Here is a 17,060-nt window from a genome sequence, read left to right as displayed (position 1 = left end):
AAAAAAGCCTTAAATGAAAGCTGAGAGTCTGCACTTTAAGCAGGTATTCATTGTTTCATTTAAAACCCATTGTGGTGGTGTACAGAGCCAAAATGACGACAACTGTATCATTGTCCAAATAATTATGGACCTGACTGTAGATATTGTGATATGAGTCTTAGATTGCTTTCATACCTGCCGTTTCATTCAGTTCAATCGAACTCAAGTTTTTTTGCGCCCTAAGTTTCTTGTGTCACTATACAGCACATTTATTGTGTGATTCTTCTACTTTGTGGATTGCTTAGTGAGAGAACCTTATAGAACATTATTTCCTCAGGGTTGTATAGATCTTTATTATTATTGCCTGGGCATAGGACGAAGGTAGAAATAAAACATCTTTCTTTTCTGGCCTTCACACAAAAAATCCCGCACTGCATTTCATAATAAAAGACAACTGATATGACATTAACCTTGTTCATCTTGTAAGAACTCTTCAGCAATCCCCTCAGTTTTCCCTATTCTATCTCGATTCTCACCTCATCCTCCTCTCAGAGCAACCTTCACCTCCCTCGCTTTCTTCACTTGAATTGTTTTCTATAGTTCATCTGTCTCCATCTCACCTTCCTGCTTGCTCTCTGCTACAAATCAGACATCGCTACGAGCGTGAAGCATACAGAAACAAGCCTCTTAATCTTCTTTATTACAAGCATCATGAATTGTATACTCGTACAACAAAAAAACTACTTTGTGTTGCAGATCTGCTTACAGTGTGAATGACTGCTTGTAACCTCTGGCAGACACTTAATTGTATGTGAGCTCTAAAACAGCACCAGCAGTTGTGTTCATTTACCAGCTTCCAAACTGTAGATCCACCTCTGCTGCACCTCACCTGCTGCAGAGGAAAGAGTTTGTCAGAGGAGTTTCCTGACAGGCTGATTGATTTGTTGATTGATTGAGTCAGCCTTGTAAACATCCCTTATTCCCCTATTTTTACTTTCTGTAATATCATTTTCTTTCAGTAGTATACTACAGTACAGTCAGTTGGATTTCTGACACAGATTAAAGGTACTGAGTGAACACTGGGTCACTGATCAATCAATGAAATGCAACACAATTACAAGCAGGCTCGTTAAAATGACAAACAGCATATCTGACAGGAGACAGGTTGGCTATTATAAAACAAACAAAACAGTTTGTGTAAACTATTGACATTAGCTGTAGACACATAGCATTAGGCCTGTGTGTTTACTTGTGTTACATCCTGTCAATGGTGGGAATCAATAAAGCTATACGGATGCATCTTTATGGAGAATACAGGATTGGTTAAACGGAGACATAACAATTCAACTTTCCAATTACTATATTTCACAATACACTGTCCTTTCCCAGTGCAACTATGTATTTCCAGGTTTTGCTTTTCGATTACAAAAGAACTAACTTAATTGGCTTGGTCCTTAAATCCATTTTTAATGTTGCTACAAGATCATTTCTCATTAAAATAAATGGTGCAAGCAGAAAACAAACAAATCTACACATTATCTCTCAAAAAGCAAGACAATTGACCTTTTGCTAAGCCCCACCCCTTTGTGAGGGTCCGACAGGGTGTTGGAGTAAGCATGGAGCCCACACTGTAACTAACTGCACTCCCTGAAGAAATATTATCAAATATTTGGAAAATGAAAAAGTGATTCCAGAGAGAAGCAGACAGAGGGGTCTACAGTCTGTGTTTGAAGGATATATCCAGGATGTCAAACTGACTCAGCAGCAACAACAGGTTAAAAAGACAAAGATAGTTAGAAGCTAAAGCCGAACTATAGGCTACAGATCACAGTGTAAAAGTGAACCACCACATCACTGCTGATCGCCANGCATGTGTATACATTCAGTAGGCTATATCTTCAGTAGCTAGCTAGCTAACCCTACACTTTTCAGGGTTTGATTTTGGTTTTGGAACAGGGAAGAAACATATCTTTTTCCAACCTCTCCAGGTAACAAGTATCATTCATACATGACGAACTGCTGCTAACTGAATTGACGCACCTCCTTTGTGCCGTAAATTGAGCCTTAATTTTCCCAGACATCGTACCTGGTGGCAGACAGAGCTGCGTAGTGAAAGCGAGGCTTGTAGGGAACCACTCTAAACGCTGGTGATTTCATAATTCTATGGTCGTTACATTATGCAATCAACCTTTACTTTATGTTAAAGCAGAAACCTTGTCTATTTCCACTTTAACCTAAATAAGTCTAAAACATTCAAATCAGAGTTCACAAACGGGGAGATTTTTTAAAAGTGTAAATTATGGTTATGTAAGTCAAGAAATGTGAGAGTCACAGATCAAAACTTGCATACCTGTAACACATATCTGTCTGCCGCCCTGCAACACTGACGATATGGCCGCTGTAGTTGGTGAACAATCTTATCACAAGCATGCCAGTGGAGTCCTGTTTCTTCATACCTGTCAAATTCAATTTGCTGACATTTAATGACTGTTTTTCCTTGGCTTGACAAACTCTCTTCACAAGCCACCTTTTGGCAAATTAACTAAGAGTCTGAGAGCTTCATAAACCACAAGACTTAATAATTTCAGTGACAGTAGTAACAGTAGTCTATTGTGAATATTGCCCAGTGTAACATTAAATCGCAAAGATTAATCAAATTTTATCCCTATGGGACATCAATTTATTTTTATACTGATATGGACCTATGTGTCTGAAATAAAGTTGAATTGCATTAAATTGAAACAAATGACAATACAAGGAATATCATAAGAGTATTTTTTAGTGTTAGGAACTACTTTGAACCCAATTTTTATAGTTTTTATTTATGTAGTAGAACATTTTTCTTTTATTATCTTTAATTATTCCTAAGGTAGTGTCTGATCTGTACACTGGTATCTTTGCAAGCAGCTTCAGCCACAGCTCTGGACCATCCATTCTAGCATTAAACCTAGACAGTTTCAACAGACAGCAACATTTTTAATCAACATTTTGACGTGGAAATAGACAACTTTTTAGTTAGCAGCCAGAAACAAGTTACCATGATCGACTGTCCGTTTGATAACTTTAATCACACGTTTCCTTCCAGTGGTCCTCCCAAAATGAACAGTGGTAAAAGTTGTTATATTCTGTAATGATCCATGATCAAGGAGTTGATGAACAGACAGTGGTAGCTAACGAGCTTTGCTAGCTTCGTAGCTAGCAAGCTAGTGTGCTAGCCAGTGGAAAAGTTTTCTACCTTCACTTTAAACAAGCAAATGTGAATGCAAGGCTTATGTTATTTTTATATGAAAAAATATATTTAGCAATCTCTGTCTGTACAGCATAAAACTGTGGGTCTGGACCTCATGTATGTGTACGTCTAAAAATGCTTTTAATTAAGACTAGTCGACTAGTCTAAAAAAAAAGAAAAAAGAAAACACTCATTTTATGTTGAATGTGCTCCAGCCTGGAGGTTATCATTTTGCATCCCGGCACGATGTATTTAGGCTCAACATATTCCATTAACTTCCTGAAGCCATAACCTTCAACAAAGTTAAGTGAAAGCATGTCTTGCGTGGTCATTGTCGGGTTGAGCTGCGTTATCTTCTCAGAACAGGCGGAATCACAGTGTCTCCGGGTGAACTATGTCAAACTGGTGTGGCTAGCACCGCTAGCATCAGCAGCTGTCGTTCCGTGCAGGTTAACATCCAAATGCTTGTTTTCATTTTCTAGATCAAAGTACTGCCAAACCGCGCTAGTTTTACGAAACAACATGTCTCTTATTTCCCACCGTGATGTTTTAAAACTCCTGTTTACTCGAGCATTACTGCAGGGAGGGGGACTGCTGTCTGATGGCTCTGTAGCACCCACTAGTGGCGGGCGGCTGCATGACAGCTAAGTGGCCTTGTACATGAATAAAACACTAATTAGATTAACAGGCTAATATTTCTTGTGCGATCTAGCGAGGGGGTGGACGTTTTATCGCGCACATCCCTACTTGTGATGCCTCGAGTTTGGCATTTTGGCTGTCAGCATCTTGCTTTTTAGAGCCAGATGTGACAATATTTCGGTGAGAGGCTAGCACTGTAGAGGAGCGAGTGTTGGATCTGACTGAGAAGCTGAGGACATTATCACAGCCTGTCACTCCAATATGCATAACTTTAAGCCATAATAGAGTATAAATGGATGACTTATATAAAAATTCAACCCCGGTACAGCTGTCACGAACGAGGAAATTAGCTATGGAGACCAAAATTGTTATTGCACCAGGCTGTGAACATGTTTATTTCTGCCGTTAAGCTGGGCATTTAAACATTGATGTCTCTGGGGACTGACTGGCCTCCGGAGCCAGCCCCAAGTGGCCATTCAAGGAACTGCAGTTTTTGGTTTTTCCTTGTTGGCTTCATTTTTCAGTCCTGGAGTTTGCCACTTGGTGTCCACCTATGCCTCTGGGTCATTAGCTTGCCCCGGTGGTAACGTACAACTCCAGCCTGGGCAGCAGCAGACTCTGCGGTGTCATCATCTCCCCTCGTAGCACCAGTATATTATATTTTATATATATTTTAAACTGTTTAACTGATAGTGTCAGTCAAACAAAATACAAAACACCTGCCATTTGTGATACTCATTTCCTATCCCACTCTCACAAACATATATTAAATAAGGTATTTATTTACTTGAATTTATTAGATTATTACCATAAAACTGATCGGTTGATTGGCATTGCCATTGTCTTTGTGTACCTATGTATGTGCATAAATGGAATCCGTGTCTTACTCTGTGTTTACAGAAAGAGAGTGTCCGTATACCCACTATAGTTGCAAGAGCATACACACAGCTTTTAGCTCCTTCTATTGTGGCGTTCCCAGTCCAAGGCCGTGTGCCATTCAGGCTGGGCGCTCCAAACCTCTCCTGCCTTCAATTAGCATTTAACTCATGAGTGTCAGTCAGTGTCTCCTTGTTCACCAAAGTAGCTGGGAATTCAGTTTCTCTCTGTCCTTACAATCATCTGCTCCCCCTCTGTCTCCCTCCGTCCTCCACCTCTCACTCTCTCTGTTCCTGTCTTTCCTGTGCTGTCTTTTCTTTATTCACAGCTTTACTCATTGAGCTGTTGAAGCAAATATAACAATTTCATTTGGATAATTAATCTGTGGTGATAAATAAGCAAAGCTGTTCTTTTTCTGTCATCTTAAACAAGTGCAAGTTTGTATGGAAAAAAGGGCGGCAATAAGAAAATTCTAGCCTACTGATTTTGGTGATTAAGTCTGAAACATGCCTAAACAAAATATTTGTGGACACAGTGTCAAATATTCACACAGTAATTCATTCAGCAAGATTTGTGCTTCAGTAGATCACTGGCCTTGGTCAAACAAATGAACTAGAACTGAAGTGATGAACGATTAATGGATTAGCAGGAAATTAATCGGCAACTAGTTTGAAATTTTAATGAATCATTTAGGTAATTTTTCAACTACATGTGCTAAACATTCTCACAAGGGTTTGGTGCCTCGCTCAAGCTACCAGTCCACACTCCATATTTCGTCCGGATGGGGACTTGAACTGGTGACCTTCTGGTTTCTAACCCAAGTCCTTATGGATTGAGCTGCTGCGGTTTAAATGGAATTTTTAACTCGGACTGGTTGACTAGTCGAAAAGTAAGACACGCATAGAAAACAGTCATAATTGAACACAATTCAATCTATAAGATTAAACATTGTTATATGTTATAAGAGCCATTTGAAATTAATAATCAGGTTTTTCGATGACCAAATTGTATTTTAAATGCTGCTGAAATGTGTGGCACTGTGCACACTATCCTAAAAAACATGACAACAACTCACTCATTTAAAGTTAACAAATGACATTTATTGAAAACAATATTCCATAGAAAAATAAGTCTATTGGAAACATGCCTGATTTTTACAGCAGCATTTTTATTGGGTAAACGCAATCGTGTATAATAATGAGAATGATTTTTAAAAAATAAGGTTAAACCCTCGGTAATTCTGGTGTCGACGGGGGCAGGAATGTTAAATCGACTCCTCGACTAATCGTGAACATCCTGAGCGGGTTCATTGAGATTGCCGCAAGAGTCATGAAAAGTTGAATTTATTTCCTGAAAATTGGACTGTAGATCTGTTTTTTATATCTTGGGTATTTTCGATACAACTGAATGTATAATTAACAGAGATTATATAAACACATAGAACACAAAGAATTGAAGCATCCATACCTGGGTAGATGACAGATAGAGAGACGGGCAGAGAAAGAGGGTTATGGCGTGCAACAGAGGTTCTTAAACAGAGACTATTCAGGAACACCGCAGCTGAACAGTACACATCGTAACCACTGGACACCATATAATTTTTATGTACATGCCAGTACAGCTGCCCCCTATTATCAGTGATTTAGACAATCTGTCAGAGAGTCTAATCATCACTTTGTCAGTCAAATCAGCAAATGGCTTTTTTTCTTTCAGTTCCCATGAATTACATTCTGCTTAACAACTCTCAATAAAAGCATTATGAGCATTTAGGAGGCCGAGCACCAACTGGATGTGTTGCCCTGTTGCACACTTCTGTTCATTACAGCACTAAATGAAAACCAAGCTAGGAAAAAAAGTTGCTTCACTTTGCTGTGCATAAGCCACCGCAGCGAACAGCATGATGTATTTTTTCAAGGTTACAGCATGTTATTGTTTCACGGGGATGCAGAGCAGAGCCGTGTCCTTGTGTGCTGGCGCTTGGGGAATATGAGAAAAACACATTTATCAGTCTTAAACCTAGTTTCTGTTTTACCGGCTAGCCACAGAGACCACTTCTCTCTTATAATTATGTCCGCTTTGCTGTAACAATCTTTAGACGAGGGTTAGCAATATGGCCTCAGAATGATATCACAATAAGGTTTGTTTTGTGATGATATTTATGAGGATATACAGTGAATTTTCCCAGTCATATCTATCAACCAAAGATTCTTTTTCACCATCACATTAATCTTCAAAGTATTGATTGATCTATAAACAGGGTCCCCAAAGAATTAGTACAATCCTTGAAAATTTTGTTGTGTATTTATATGTATTTATGTAATTTATTCCTCGTAACTGTTGACATAACCTAGCTCTAATATGCGTCACTGTTTGACGTTTTCTTTACACATACGTGTCTTTATTTTCTCCTGTGTACCGTCTCTCCCTTTGTGTTCGCCAGCTAGCTGGAATTTTGTTTGAATAGAGTTTGACCCTGATACGTTTGGATAATGCTAGGTGTAATTTAATAGGTAGGATCATGAATCTTTAAAATTTATATCAATGCCCCATTAAAACGTTTTAAGTTGAACAGCATTTTTGAGATTGAGCGATTGTAATGGGTAGCCAACACGTTTGCATCCCAAGTCGTCATATGCTGCCGCTTTGCTGGTGTTCAGTTATTACTCAGAGTGCCAATGCAAACTTTGGTTTTGTTTTAAGTGCTCTGTAAGTAGAGCATGGCAGTTCAAACGTATGGATCTTTTTTTTTTCTTTTTTCTTTTTGCCAACAAATTAACCAACAAATAAACCAAACTGTCAGCTTTGCAGTAGTGCACTTTGGGTGCTCTAATGCTCTGTGTTCGCAGCAGACTGCCTATAATAATACAGGCCTGAGTAACATTTGGTGTAATGTGTACTGCACAGTTATTTTCCTGTTATATGTTGTGAATGTTCATGATTTTTTTTATAATGGGTTCTTGAAAAGTTATGTAAAAGTTCTGAAATTTTGTTATTGAAAAATGAAAATGAAAAATGTGAATAATTTTCCAAAGTGCCTATTTCAAGCCCAAGGTGACTTTTTTTTTTCTAATTTTTTGTCCAGTCAGCTGTCCATAACCCAAAGATATTCATGTTATGATGATGTCAAATGAGAACCAGCAGCAAAACACTTCATTCAAACTCAACAGACACAAAATGAAACTCATCAAAACCGTCTTAGTTAGTCTTTCCACTGGTCCAACGATCAGCAGCTCTGGTGTTTTCAAAGTACAACCTTAATTCACAGAGTTAGATGTGGAAATATACTGGCTTTACACGCCGAGCAGTGGCTCTCACTCGCTCTTCAGAGGCAGACTATTTCTTTAGCAAAATGAAATAAAAAAGTAAATACATTTTTAAAAAATCCCACAAAAAATTGCCCCAAAAGAACCCTAGCTGGAACCATCAAAATTATTTTTGCTTAAAAATTGACTGACACGATTAATCGATTATCAAAATAGTTGCTGATTAATTTTCCGTAGTAATTGATAAATAGACTAATCATTTTAGCTTCACTGTGACTGACTGATGTGTCTGTCCTTTTCCTTACTTCTAAAAACTGAAAGGGTTTTCTTTTTCCTCTGGAGATGCACTGTTCATATCATTTACCATGAAGCAAACGTACAATGTGATCAGACCCTGATGTGTCTTGTCTTACAGTTAATGTAGCTGATGGCCTTTTATGGTGTTTGTTGTGGGATGTAGCTCCTCTGCTCTTTTTGTTTCGAAGTCCATGAAACATCACCACATTACTGAAGTCACTCCTTTGTTTTAACCAACTCCTTCACAGCCTGCAACCATGTGCACTTCTCCTATCATGACCCAAACCAAGCTTCTGCATGCACGTAACAACTAAATAATGTCAATATACTCACTACTACTATCAAGATTACACGCTCAGCTTTTAGTATTTTCTGTTGTTGTTCTTTATTTCCAAGGCCATGAGCCTCTCAGGCTGCACACTTATCCCATCTGCAACATGCATCTGCATATGGGCGCAGTGGTAATATGCTGTTACAGCCGCCACATGATCGGTAATTCAAATCATCTGTTTGAGAGCGTAATGATCACTTTCTCAGTTAAATCAACAAATGGTTAGTTGTCTCCTCCGAACAAAAGCATCACGAGCCGTCCAAACTTCTCAAAACATCTGCATACTCATAACAAGGACACGTATAGTTCATGAGACAGGCACACACACACACACATTGGTCCATCAAGCCACTCTCCATCTGTATATCCAAGGGTCTCCTGCAACCTTCCTCCCAACAAGGCCAAGGGACATTCATACTGATTTATTCAAAGGGACGGTTCTCATTCAATTTTCTCCATATTCATAAGCGTGTTTCGCACCCCCGCTCTCGTTTTTCCTTTTCAGCTTTAAATTAAAGGTACAGGAACGAGCCAGGCCTTTCATCTAGGGCTGGGGGTGGAGGGCTGTGGGAGGAAAGCAAAGGCGTGCGTGTATGTGTGTGTGTGTGCGTTGGGTGGGGGTGCGTCAGGCGAGGGAGGCAGGAAGGGAGGGAGGGATTGGTAGTGGTGAGACTCTCTCCACTCTGTATTTATTAGCCCCCTTTGCCCCTCCTCACCCTCCCCACCCCTCCACCCAACCTCCTCTCCCCCTCTTCCCCCAGCGACACCTGGCGAAAAATGATTCATTAATTCAAAAAGCAGCATTTTTGAAAGCCGTATTTCAAAGGCTTCGACAGGAAAGAGAGAGGAGCTGAGTGGGGTAGGGTGAGCCGGGGAGAGCCGAGCGAACGGGAGGAGGAGGAGGTGGAGGAGAGGGCAGGGGAGGGCAGAGCCAAGGTGTTTGAAGGGGCAGAGTACACTTCAAGTTTCTGTCACGCCAAAGATCAAGCTGGGGATGGAGGGGGGAAGTACCGGGAGGGAGGGAGGGTAAAAAGGATACACGGGGGTTTACTTCAAATTTAGTCGGCGCATACTTACTGGATCTCCATGCAGGTGGCTTTCAATTAGCAATAACATCACAGACGGCAGTATAAGACTACCTGAAAACTTGTTTTGGGGTTAAATACACACACGTACATTCGCACTGGATAGATAGATGTTGCATTTTTATTATTAAACACCTGTTGGCTAAATCAGAAGATTCCTCCAAGTCACTGTGGCTCCAACGCATTAACTAACACACACACATTTATACACACGAGCGGTAAACACCAACAGCGGGATCATGTGTCGGCCACTCCCAGTCCAGCTGAATCTTTCATACGGCTGCAGATGATGTGGTTAATTATAGATGGCAGGACAAGCCGGGATCCTTAGCCTCAATTAGACAGGGCCACAGGGTTACTGACCTGAGCAACGACTGTCAGTGCCTATTACACACTACACATGGCCAGTGACAGTGAGAGGGGGCTGGGGGTGGAGGGCAGGGCTGGGTTACAAGGGCTACTGCTGTATTCTTTTCTTTCCTGGCAAAAAGCGACACACACACAATCAGAAACCCACAATTGAAAACACAGTTGTCTCAAGCAGGCGGATTTTGTAATCAGTGAAATTAATCACATTATTAGCTTATTACTCCTGCCTGATTGTGTGTGTGTGTGTTTGTACTGTGTGTGTGTTTGTGCTCATGAAGTTTCATAGCTTTATTCTTGGTGTAAATATAGTTTTTGCGGGTCAAAGAAATTTTTCAACCTGATGAGAATTCAAAAAAGCAGAGACACTGGTTCTTCTACTCAGGAGTCAGGGTTCAATTCGGTTCTTGTTTTTGTAATGTTTGCCATTATTATTATTTTTAACTACGATAACATTGTACTTGATGAGTTAATTGCTGAGGTCTGGGAACACGGCAACATCTCTAAAAAGAAGTCAGACAGGGAAAGAAACATGAGCAGGCAGACAGTCACACAGGATGTTAAATAAACCTCCAAGTTAGCTAAACTTATCTGCACTTTTCCAACAAATCCTCCAAAAAATCTCCAAAATGACACGTGTCCATTTTCTGATCTGACACCACTATCAGCATGATTTGTCTGCACCCTCCAAAACTGTTGCAAAATAAATCAGTTTTGTGATCTAACAACATTATAGCTAAGGTTTTGTGACAAAAACAAGACTTACAAGGGGTTAGAAAGAGTAGCATGGTTTGGGTTAGAATTTGTGCTTTTTTTAAAAGGGGAACACCACCTAAATGATGAAATCCATTGCTGTTTCCTTGGCCTAGGAAAGTTCAGTCAATATTTGTGAACATGAGCTACTCTCTCTCAAAGCCAGAAATTAGAGATGTAAGTCTCTAATGGTGATGTCATAGGGTATAAAGTCAAGAGCTGCTTGATAGATAATTAATGGGAGCCTGATTTAGTGGACCCACAGAATCTTTTTCTTTTTTTATACCTAAATGAGCTTTTTTCTGTTTTAGTGTTCTCAGTTCTGAAACAGAAAATATACCCATATCCTCAGTACATTCCCCTTTATGCCCTCAGTGTCATCTAGAACATCTTTCACCATTCATTGTGTATGGAGCAGCTCCAAAATTTATACTTGATGACATCACAAATTTGAGCTTGAGCACTATTTTGTTTTGATTTGGGAGAGAGTTGTTTATGTTTATTTATGTTATTGGACGGTCTCAGACTATAGGAATAACATGTATGGTTTTTTAACATGAGCATAGTTCCCCTTTGAGGTTAGGGGCCTTTGTTGTCATAGTTACAACAATAACCACTTTGTTAAGGACCTTGAATAAATGCTTAAGTTATTTATAATTGCATATGTCTTGCACTGATTCTCACCTCTACGTCAATATCTCTGACGGCCCAAAAAATACCCAAAAACTGGTTTTGTAGGTAAACTTGACAATTATTAGTGAAAATTTACAGTTTTTTAGTTTACTACAAAACTGTTAAAAATGTTGATGACTCAGGGCCTGTGTCCACATAGTGTTTTTTCTAAGTGCCACCTTCTTTTTCAAATTCTTCCCAATGAAAAGAGAGCGTATGTGGCCGTCCAGAGAAAAAGCCCCACACACGCTTTGGCTTTTTGGTGCGGCTGCTCTGAGCATTTCTGTTTTAAAATCTCTGAACCTTTCAGAGGGGTGCTGGTGACGTCACTGCCACCCCTTTAGCTACAGTCTATCCGAAACTGTCTGATGTTTCAGTCAGAAACTGTCACAGCAAAGACAGAAAAGCCCATTTGTGGGAGCAGATCAGCTGGACACTGAATGTTGCTGGTTAGTGTTGTGCTTTTATCACCGTACGCATTGTAAGCTTTTACGGTCATCCCTCTGTTAATGTAGCCTGGAAATCCAGACCCAAATCTAGAAAGATTTAGGGTCTGGATTTCCATGGCCATGAGTAATGAAAATGGTCCAACTCGAGGGGCGGCACCAAGCATGCATTTGTAAATATCACTGCACGCAATTGGATAACACTACGACCAATCAGAACAATACACGGGGTGACACATCCAGAGCTTAGCTACCAGTGGAGCTAACTGGTAGTTTACACTCTTGCCGTATCCGGTCGGCAAAACAGCAAAAACGTCCTTCTTGCAAAGGAAAGATTCGAGCGCCGTCTTCTGTTCCTCTTTTAGAGAAAAAGCCAAGTCTAACTCAACAACTGGTGTTCATCTGTAGCCATTTTGCAATGTTTACTGACTGATTCCGGACTTCGTCGTCGCAGCGCTGTCGTCATCTGTTTAGCTCGCCTCTGGCCCGCCTATATCAGATACACCGATGTGATTGGTGCAGCTCGGTTCCAAGGGCATGGGTAATGAGCATCATTACTGATTGCCAGAGCGACTCTCTGAGCAAATTCAAATTGTGCTCTCGTGTGAACTCTGGATTTCCAGGGTACTGTTAATGTAGGGTAGGGCATTAACGACTTATCTGTCAATAAAGTCGAAGTCGAGTCGACAAGTCATTTGATGACGTCATCAAATTGACACGGCAGAGGAAAGTGAAGTATCTCCACACATGTGATGTGTGTCTGTCAAGGCCCGAACATACTCGGGCGGAACGGACTCTGCGGAGGTCCGCACGGACTCAAAGCGGACGTCCGCAAGCCCTGTGTGCGCAAAGCTCAGATTTTACGACCGCGCAGACTCCGCTCTGCGCACCAGTGACTGTTCCGCATGTATTTTTCACATCGCGGGGATTTTTCACAGACATTTTTACAGGAAACTACAACGCGGAAGTGCGCTCGACTATGAAAGCCCGAATGACTGCGGACATTCTTCACGGAGTCTGCTCCGCTTATAGTACGCCCGAGTATGTTCACTAAGTCAAGGATAAAGTATCAGCGTAAGCCAATCAGAGGCAGCAATTGCATTCCGTACACAAGCACACACACAGAGAGAGAGGGAAACACCGGGAAAGACCAACATTTTGTTGACACATCTATCCACCTCTCTGTGCAGACTTTGTAAGTCTCTACTAATGCCACCAACTTCTGTTTTTGTTCCTGATGATCATATTTACTACGGCTTTGTCACTTGAACATAAAAGTGTGTGGTTTTTCGACATCTACTTACAATATGACAGTGTGCTGATGCTGTCATCTGACATTACAGGTGCACACGTTTGTAGTTTAAACTCCAAGCTTTTGGAGAGATTTAGATGATCTTGCTAAAAAATTGGCTTTTTTACAACCTGACAGACCACTCGCGTTTCTTGCTCTATTGGATGTCTTTGCCGCAATGTCTGTGTTTCTCAGCATTCACAGTATTATAACTGAAACAAAACAGTAGCTACACATATGATACTTAAGTTGTGATAGGATAACAACAGGAATCTTCCTTTTTAAAGTGCACAGATTAAAGCTCCTACAAAGGTAAACGGATCAGCATAATTCCACACACTGCCAGTATCAGACAAAACTTTTAAACATTTTGTCTAATTACCTAAACTGTCTGTTACATTATACACTTTGTTTTGCCGAATCATTCTGTGTCGTGATCTCGCAACAATCTGGTGCAAAAGCAGGTGAGTAAAAATGTCAGTTGTCACCCACGGCTCGGCACAGAGCAGTGATATTTGCCGTGTTTTTCTCACGGAGGTAGCTATTGGTGTAGTATGTCCCATTCCCAGGGTGTCTCTCGTGATACTGTCTCTGGGAACAAAACCAGGCAAATAGCCCTGAAATCTATCATATAATGATCCAGCCCTAATGACTATGGCTGCAGCAATAGGACAGTCCTTGAGTTAATCACCGCTGTCTACCTTAAACTCTGTATCTTGTAATTACCGTGTCCTCTTGGCCCCCTGTCTCTTCACCACTTTATCCCTTTATCTGCTATGTACTGTACAGGGAGAAAGTGTCTTTGCAAAAATTATATTTCTGTGTGGGTAACTTTTCAGCTGATGCCAGTGAGAGGATGCACCATGAGCTCAGCTATTTGTTGATCAAAACTGCCTCATCCTTCCTCTGTGCTCCCCGTCCACCTCCTCCTCCTCCTCCTCCTCCTCTGCCTGCCGCCTTACCTGTACTCACCTGTGTCTGTCTGTGCCGGTGAGTGAGAGCCAAGCCCCCTTTGGGACCTGCTGATTAGAGTATTAAAAATAAATGGGCTCAGTTTAGGGGGGGTTTGGTGGCACGGTGGTATATATTTCTGTTAATTTTTCTTCCCCCCCCCCCCCCCCCCTTCCCTTTCTCCTATGTAGTGACTGATCTGGCAGAATATGATAGCATGGGCTGTCACGGCAATAATTAGGCCTATTTTCCGTGAGGTCATCTTACAGGGACGCTGGGCGGCTGTGGTTCACACACAGGGTGCTCTGTGCTGCTTCTGCCCCAGAGCCCCCAGGATATGATCGTCCACACAGGGCAACAAAGAATCACTCCGCAGCAAATGAACGAAACATAAAACACCTACAATCTGATATGGACTGTGGTTCCCAACGCTTTATACGCTGGGAGAGTTTACCTCGCTGGGCTTTCACAGCTCAAAATCAAACAACCTTTTTATTAAATTGTGTCCAGTCTAAAATATTAAACGAGATCTGAAGGAGAATTAAGTTGTCAAGGGAATTACCTGGGGTGAATTTCAAAGGGAGGGCCCGTTTTTTTTTTTGTTTGTTTGTTTGTTTGTGCACCGAAAGTCAAGTAATTAAAACTTTACGTCTGAGTCTAAATAAAAACCTTAAAGTGCGAGGTAGACATGAGGGTGTTTGGTAATGCCTCTGCCACCAGAAAGCCAACAGTGCCAAGTCAGAGCGCAACATATTTCAGCTCCATTGAAAACACTCCCTGGTTGGGTCAACAGCTGCAGGCTAGAATTAGAAATCAATTATTCAGCTTCGACAAGCTCATTAAGTCTCTGAATAGGATTTTCTGTTCTGAGTCTGCCTGCTCATTTCTCCTAGCTTGCAGTTTCTAATTAGTATTTCTTTTCTCTTTAAAGTTTGATGGGAGTTTGGGTAAAAAACGTGGGCACTGACTTACCACTCATAGGCCTGCTGGCTCCTCTGAAGAGTATCATTATCTGTAGAAGAGGCTGTATCGGTACATTGGAAGACCACTGAGGTTGTTTGCTTTCAGTTTGGGCACCATCTAATGATTGGAGTCATCAGGCTAAATTAGGCATTAATAATCAAAGGAGTGTAATCTGGGTAAATTAAGCATTAATAATCAAAGGATGACTGGAAATTATCACACACACAGTAAATGAAGCAGCACTAATCAGCAGGAAGAAAGAGGGCACGAGGCCGACAAAGTATTTTTGAGACAGAAAATGGAAGGATGTGTGTGGCGGGGGAAAACGCATTTATAATCAGTTCATGCTGAAGGACTACTCCATGCTAACATGATTGATGTTGTCATAGAAACTTCCATCCGCCCCACTCGATGGCATCCTCCGAGCGAAGCCAGACATAGGCTTGCATTTCATAATGTCGCCTACTGTTGCCTACATCACCTACAGTGCAAGAAGGCTTATTAGCAAACCCGTTCCATCCCTCCTCGCTCTGTCTCTCTCTTTCCCCGCTCTGCCTCCTCCCATCCCTCCCTCTCTCACTCCCTCTCTTCCTCTCCTCTCCACATTGTGTCTGTCTATCTGATCCCGTGGCCTTTTGTTGCGCTATGAAAGGCCTGATGCCACACTCATTATTTTCTCCTTTATCTCTCTCCCCACTGCTCTGATTAGAACAGTCGCCCCTGACAGACGCCCTCAGCCAGCTCCTATCCATTACAGTGTGTGTGTGTGTGTGTGTGTGTGTGTGTGTGTGTGTGAGAGAGACATGAAGCTACCTTACCTATATAAATCATAAGTGTTTTCAGCGCAGTAAATGTCTGTGTTACAAAGGACTATATGAAAACATAGATATTGCATAAAGGGTAAAATTTGAGAGGGGAAAATTAGGTACATTCTGATAATTTTAAGGGTTTTGTGAAGTTAAATTACACACGCACATGTTTCAAACTCTCTCGTGTACTCGCACACAAACTCGCAGTCGCACACACCATGGGAAAACTGGCTCGCCCAAGCCAAGTTTTCTGTTTGGGCTTTTGTGTTTTGGTGCGGGCAAAGTTGGACGGCTCTGAACTCTGAGTGCTGCTGAACTATTACTGGGCAAAAATAGCTGCCCAGACATCCATTGCTCAGCTTTATGTGTGCATGCATTTGCCTGTAAATGCATGTATGTAGATCAGTATACCTTTACATCTAGAGATGACGCGGCATAAAAATTTCATATCACCATTATAGTGACAAAATTATCATTGTTATCAGATTTGTCACAGTGTTGCTAAATTGTGCTGAACATGTTGAAAAAGTACTGATACACACACTGAAATGATTTCACCAAGTTTTATATTAAAAGCATAGACTGTAAGAATAATGGACGTAGCTACCGTGACATCACCCAAAGTTTGTGGACTCCCATTTTGAAACCTCAAGTTTAGAACTTTGGCGGTTACCATCTTGGTGTTTGGAGCCATAAGTGACCATAGTTGGGTGACAGGTTGGTGCTGTGGAGCAGCGAGAGGTGGATCCGACACTATCAGCAGACAGCCTGTCACTCAAAGGGGCCCGCCCTTAATTACGTGTAAGTTTGAGACTTAATAAAATCCAAACAGGTGACTCACCTAAAAATTCAACCTCTGTACAGTTGTCATAAACGGGGAAATTATCTGTGGAGACCTAAACCGTTTTTTGTACCAGACTGTAAACATGTTTCCATCTGCTGTAAAGTTGAGCATTTCAACATGGGGGTCTATGGGGATTAGGGCTGTCAACGAATATTCTAAATTCGAATTTAAATTCGAATTTGAAAAAAAAATGGACCTTCGAATGTGAAAATTGATATTCGATTGTGGAGAAAAAAAAAAAACACCACCGCAGCTGTCCTCTTTGC

Source organism: Epinephelus moara, chromosome 7, assembly GCF_006386435.1.
Source record: "Epinephelus moara isolate mb chromosome 7, YSFRI_EMoa_1.0, whole genome shotgun sequence".
NCBI classification, from domain to species: domain Eukaryota; kingdom Metazoa; phylum Chordata; class Actinopteri; order Perciformes; family Serranidae; genus Epinephelus; species Epinephelus moara.
The sequence above is the reverse complement of the archived record's forward strand: the minus strand, read 5'-3'. Positions refer to the sequence as shown.